Source organism: Doryrhamphus excisus, linkage group LG14 (genome assembly GCF_037039965.1).
Source record: "Doryrhamphus excisus strain RoL-2023G ecotype Guam linkage group LG14, RoL_Dexc_Guam_v1.1, whole genome shotgun sequence".
In the NCBI taxonomy this organism is placed as follows: domain Eukaryota; kingdom Metazoa; phylum Chordata; class Actinopteri; order Syngnathiformes; family Syngnathidae; genus Doryrhamphus; species Doryrhamphus excisus.
In genome coordinates, this window is record NC_136370.1 from 2,343,033 (window position 1) to 2,350,345 (window position 7,313).

Below are 7,313 nucleotides of genomic sequence, written 5' to 3' on the forward strand. Positions count from 1 at the left end.
TAATTAACTAATAATTAAAATTAATTAAAAACATAAAAAAACATTTTACATTAAAATTCTTTTAAATCTGACAGCATCATCAGCGGATTAAAAAAAATTCTTTTTATTTGACACAAAAAATATTTCTGATTTAAAAAAATGTAAAGATTCAAACCAGTATATCCAATTTCTTTTTATCTGAACCACAATTTAAAAAAAACAGTTTTTCCTTCTTATCTGAAACAAAGAAAATATATTTTTTAACAATATATTTTTTTTTTTATCTAAAATTTTGGGTGGATTTTTAAAAAATTGTATATGAACAATTTTAATTCACATAATTATCTGTAAATAAATAAATTAAAAAACAATAAATAATATAATAATAATATATAATATAATAAATAATTATAATATAATAAATAAATAAAAAATAAAAAACCAAAACTGGATATGGAGAGCTCTAATTTGGGATTTTTTTTTCAAGAAATATCTTGTTTTTTTGTTTTTATTAATACAAAAACGATTCATCAAAATGTTATTAAAATAATTAATAATTAATTAATAATAAAAATAATTAACTAATAATAAAAATTAATTAAAAACCTAAAAAAAAAATAAAACCATTTACATCAAATTTTCGGATGTATTCTTTTAAATCTGACACACACAATATAACATTATATAAAAATAACATTAAAAATATAAATAATATAGAATCAGTATATCCACATTATTATGGTTATGATTATATTACTATGATGATTATTTCAAACAAAGAAAAACATAAATGTCTTGATACTTTTACTGTTTTTGATACTTTTGATGCTTTTACTGAAAAAGAGCATCATCTGGGGATTAAAAACATTTCTTCTTATTTGACACAAAAAATATTTCTGATTCAAACCAGTATGTCCAATTTGGGGGCGGGGGGGGGCATTTTTTTCTTTTTATCTGAACCCCAATTTTAAAAAAAACAGTTTTTCCTTCTTATCTGAAACAAAGAAAATATATTTTTTAGCAAAATTTTTTTTTTTAATCTAAAATTTTAGGTGGATTTAAAAAAATTGTATATGAACAATTTTAATTAACATAATTATTTGTTTTTTTAAATAAAAAACAAATAATAAATAAATAAATAAAACAATAAATAATATAATAATAATATATAATATAATAAATAATAATAATAATAAAATAAATAAATAGTAATAATAAAAAACAACAATTTACACGTTTTCATACCCAAATGGACAAATAAAATATTTCCGGGCGTGGCTCGCTATGCTGCATGTTGTTGTGAAAACTAATAAAACAGCATTTATTTACACTTTTCATGGCATTTTTAAAATGTGAAATAGACCCAAGTGTGTTACACTCAAATGTGTCATATACTCTATGTGTGTATTTAACATGGCAGTGCTAAATGCCTGCAGTGATTCTCAGTGGAACCAAAAGGCTGGCGACATCCGGGGTGGGAGGATCTGTGCACACACACGCACACACACACACGCACACACACACACACACACACAGATGGAATTCCTGCATGATAACAGTGGAAAGTCAACCAATTGCCTTTCAGCTTTGCATTTTACAAGTTCAGTCTTGTGTGTGTGTATGTGCATGTGTGTGTGATGCAAACAGAGTCGTCCAAGATATTATAACTTTTTATTCTTGTTAAATTATGTATTTATTGTCATTCATTCACGTGTTTTTTCACGTTCATTCAATTTTTTTATGGAAGATTTTTAACTTTTTTTTAAACTTTAAAAAAAAATGGCTGGCTGAAAATGGCCCCTGCGCCACACTTTGAACACCCCCGAGCTAAGCAATCTTATATTGAAAAGTGACATTTGCTTCAACTTTCTTTAACTTTATTCTCATAATATTATAACTTTTTATTCTTGTTAAATTATGTATTTATTCTCATTCATTTACGTGTTTTTTCACATTAATTTCTTTTTTTTTATGGAAGATTTGTAACTTTTTTCAAACTTTTTTTAAAAAAATGAGCTGAAGCTGCAAATGGCCCCGGCGCCACACTTTGAACACCCCCGAGCTAAGCAATCTTACATTGAAAAGTGACATTTTCTTGAAATTTCTTTAACTTTATTCTCATAATATTATAACTTTTTATTCTTGTTAAATTATGTATTTATTCTCATTCATTTACGTGTTTTTTCACGTTAATTTCATTTTTTTATGGAAGATTTTTAACTTTTTTTTTACTTTAAAAAAAAAAGCTGCAGGCTGAAAATGGCCCCTGCGCCACACTTTGAACACCCCCCGAGCTAAGTAATCTTACATTGAAAAGTGACATTTGCTTGAACTTTCTTCTCATATTATAACTTTTTATTCTTGTTAAATTATGTATTTAATTCTCATTCATTTATGTGTTTTTTCATGTTAATTTAATTTTTTATGGAAGATTTTTAACTTTTTTTTTTAAAAAAAGAGCTGCAGGCTGAAAATGGCCCCTGCGCCACACTTTGAACACCCCCGAGCTAAGCAATCTTACATTGAAAAGTGACATTTTCTTGAACTTTAATTTTATTCTCATAATATTATAATTTTTAATTTTTATTAAATTATGTATTTATTCTCATTAATTTACATGTTTTTTCACGTTAATTTCTTTTTTTTTATGGAAGATTGTTAACTTTTCTGGAAATTAAAAAATAAAATGAAATAACTTTTTTGAAAAAAAATGGGACTTTTTGCTGGAAAATGTGACTTTTTTTCTAAAAATATTTACTACTTTTTGGGGGGAATGTATGATTTTTATTGTGTAAAATATACAAGTTTATTCATGACTATTTCTGTATGATTTCTGAGATGATGAAATGGTTGTGATCCAGTATGGTTTTACCACGTGTGGTAATTATTGTAGCTTTGTAGACAAGTCTTTAGCCGTCAGGGCAGTAGAGTGTTAGCTCACCTGTGATGTGTCTGAGCAAGCATTGGAACACATGCCGCCCTAAAGACAGCTCTGCTTCAAACATCAGCATACTATTGTCATCATGCAGTGTGTGTGTGTGTGTGTGTGTGTGTGTGTGTGTGTGTGTGTGTGTGTACACACCTTCTTTCAAGTAGGCACCAGACTTTCCTTAATCGGTCATGTGGTTTGCTTCTTTCCTACTTACGTCGTTCTCCGGGAACAAAGCGTCATGTGCTTTTCCTCACACGCCAGACGGGTGGAGCTGCAGGAAGGTGCGGATATCTTGGTTATGGGAAAGGGGGGGGGGGCAAGTCAATCAAATGATGTTTAAGAATGAGTGACAGGCTGTGCTGACGCATCTCAAGGAGAAATGAAAACATAACATAACATAAACATACATAACTCTTAAACCCCGCCACCACTTCCTGTCAGCTCATCAGACATTTATAGCAACACAAACGAGTCTTATTTAGGTCTGCTATACCTGGTAATAGCAGTGCAAAGGTGAATATAGGGATGCTATTTCATGTCTAGAGAGCTCTAATAATCTTCAAAACTGCATTTAGGTCTACTATATCTGGTAATAGCAGTGCAAAGGTGAATATAGGGGTGTTATTTCATGTCTAGAGAGCTCTAATAATGTTCAAAACTGCATTTAGGTCTACTATATCTGGTAATAGCAGTACAAAACTGAATATAGGGGTGTTATTTCATGTCTAGAGAGCTCTAATAATGTTCTAAACTGCATTTAGGTCTACTATATCTGGTAATAGCAGTGCAAAGGTGAATATAGGGGTGTTATTTCATGTCTAGAGAGCTCTAATAATCTTCAAAACTGCATTTAGGTCTACTATATCTGGTAATAGCAGTGCAAAGGTGAACTATAGGGGTGTTATTTCATGTCTGGAGAGCTCTAATAATGTTCAAAACTGCATTTAGGTCTACTATATCTGGTGCAAAGGTGAATATAGGGGTGTTATTTCATGTCTGGAGAGCTCTAATAATGTTCAAAACTGCATTTAGGTTTACTATATCTGGTAATAGCAGTACAAAACTGAATATAGGGGTGTTATTTCATGTCTGGAGAGCTCTAATAATGTTCAAAACTGCATTTAGGTCTACTATATCTGGTAATAGCAGTACAAAACTGAATATAGGGGTGTTATTTCATGTCTGGAGAGCTCTAATAATGTTCAAAACTGCATTTAGGTCTACTATATCTGGTAATAGCAGTGCAAAGGTGAATATAGGGATGCTATTTCATGTCTAGAAAGCTCTAATAATGTTCAAAACTGCATTTAGGTCTACTATATCTGGTAATAGCAGTGCAAAGGTGAATATAGGGATGCTATTTCATGTCTAGAAAGCTCTAATAATGTTCAAAACTGCATTTAGGTCTACTATATCTGGTAATAGCAGTGCAAAGGTGAATATAGGGATGCTATTTCATGTCTAGAAAGCTCTAATAATGTTCAAAACTGCATTTAGGTCTACTATATCTGGTGCAAAGGTGAATATAGGGGTGTTATTTCATGTCTGGAGAGCTCTAATAATGTCAAAACTGCATTTAGGTCTACTATACCTGGTAATAGCAGTGCAAAGGTGAATATAGGGATGCTATTTCATGTCTAGAGAGCTCTAATAATGTTCAAAACTGCATTTAGGTCTACTATATCTGGTAATAGCAGTGCAAAGGTGACTATAGGGGTGTTATTTCATGTCTAGAGAGCTCTAATGTTCAAAACTGCATTTAGGTCTACTATATCTGGTGCAAAGGTGAATATAGGGGTGTTATTTCATGTCTGGAGAGCTCTAATAATGTTCAAAACTGCATTTAGGTCTACTATATCTGGTGCAAAGGTGAATATAGGGGTGTTATTTCATGTCTGGAGAGCTCTAATAATGTCAAAACTGCATTTAGGTCTACTATACCTGGTAATAGCAGTGCAAAGGTGAATATAGGGATGCTATTTCATGTCTAGAGAGCTCTAATAATGTTCAAAACTGCATTTAGGTGTACTATATCCGGTAATAGTAGTGCAAAGGTGAATATAGGTGTGTTATTTCATGTCTAGAGAGCTGTAATAATGTTCGAAACTGCATTTAGGTCTACTATATCTGGTAATAGCAGTGCAAAGGTGAATATAGGGGTGTTATTTCATGTCTGGAGAGCTCTAATGTTCAAAACTGCATTTAGGTCTACTATATCTGGTAATAGCAGTGCAAAGGTGAATATAGGGGTGTTATCTCATGTGTAGAGAGCTCTAATAATGTTCAAAACTGCATTTATAAGGTCATTATCGCAGCCATGAAGTACAAGGGATTACTGTACTTCGAAAAATCACTTTTGCATAATAGTGGACCTTTAAATAAAGCACCAATCCAACCCACCTAGAACATGAGCTGGTGGTGAAGTGACAAAGATGAATCATGTGGTGGTTTCTAGCATACGTGGAAAGTGTCTGCTCACACACACACACACACACACACACACACACACCATCGATCCTGGAAGTCATCCGCACAGTGGAAAGCAGGAGGAGGTTTCAGCAACATCCAAATCCTTCGTCACATCATCACTTCTGGCCACAAAGCCTGAGAAGGTCTGCCGGCGAAGCTGGTACCGTCCTGTTTTCCATGAAGGCACGGGCGCACCTTTCCAACACGGCGGCATTCCAGTCGCCTCAGGAGAATAGCATGACGACAATCTGGACAAACGGACGAGGACAGGGGGCAGACGGCAGGCGACGTCATGGGGGCCGCGTTGTTGCCTGGCAGGCGGGTGTTGTTGTGTTGGTCCCGCTGGCCCGGGTCTCCAACAGGGGAGTGTTTGACCCTTCTGACACCAGAAGCCTAAATGTGCTGACTCACTGGAACGGCAGGCTCACCACAATTAGGTGCTTCATTATTATCCATAGACATGAAAAATGCATTTGTCTACTTTATATACTTTATATCTTCATATTTGAAAGCAGAAATATTTTTTTTTGTTCATGAAAGAAAAAAAAAAAATTTTTTATAATAAAAAATTACATTTGGAAAGAGCAAACTTTTGATATCAGCAATTTTTGATTTTTTTTCTTTGTATCTCAAAGACAAATCTTTTTATTTTATTTTATTCATTATAAAACTAAAATATGAATAAATATTTGGTGCATCATGTCCATTCTTTTTTCTTTTGATTTCAACCACAAAGAGAAATGCTTTGAAAATCCAAAGAAAAAAAAGTTGAAAAAAATAAATTTGTTCTCTTATCTGAAACAAAAAGTTCTTTTTTTTTTTAATAATAAAAACATGGGGATATCTACAATTTTGATCGACTTTTTAAAAAATTTTAACAAAAAAAATGTAACAAAAAATTTCAGACGTTTAAAAAATTTTAACAAAAAAAATGTAACAAAAAATTTCAGACGGGGACAAAAATAACAAAATATATATATTTTTCCTTATCACCCCCTTTTTTTTTAAACAATAAAAATGGAGGGATTAAAAAAAAGGGGTGTCTCCCCTCAAAATACATCTATTTTTTAAAAAAACCTTGGAGGAAAAAAAACATAAATTAAAAAATAATTTTTTACCTGAAAGAGACAACAATTGGAGGATAAAATCATCTTAGCATGTTTAAGGCGATTAAATCTCATTAAAGTGACTTTAAATAAATGATGACCTTTTAATGAATAATGTATAGAAATTTAAAAAGTACACATAGGTTATGATAAATATCATAGAGAGGTTTTGCCATGTATCCAATTTTGAGACTTTTAAAAAAATTTGAACCACAAAAAAATAGTTACAAAAAATTTAGGACGGGGAAAAAAGATCCCTTCTGATCCCCTTTTTTTTTTTTAACAATAAAAATTGAGGGATTAAAAAAGGGGTGTCTCCCCTCAAAAAACAATTTTTTTTAAAAACCTTGGAGGAAGAAAACATTGATTTTTTTGTCTTTTCATCTGAAAAAGACAACAATTGGTGGATAAAATCCTCTTAGCTCGTTTAGGGGGATTAAATCTCATTTCATTAAAGTGACTTTAAACACATGATGACCTTTTAATGAATAATGTATAGAAATTTAAAAAGTACACATAGGTTATGATAAATATGATAGAGAGGTTTTGCCATGTATCCAATTTTGAGACTTTTAAAAAAATTTGAACCACAAAAAAATTTTTTTACAAAAAATTTCGTACGGGAACAAAAAAAAACAAATTTTTTTGTCCCTTCTCATCTCTTTTTTTTTAACAATAAAAATTGAGGGATTAAAAAAGGGGTGTCTCCAACCCAAAAAATATCTATTTTGAAATTTTTTCTATTTTTTCTATTTTCTGTCATGTAAACACGTTGGCAGCCGCAGGGAAAAGATGAAAAATCTGAACCACAAAAAAATTGTTACAAA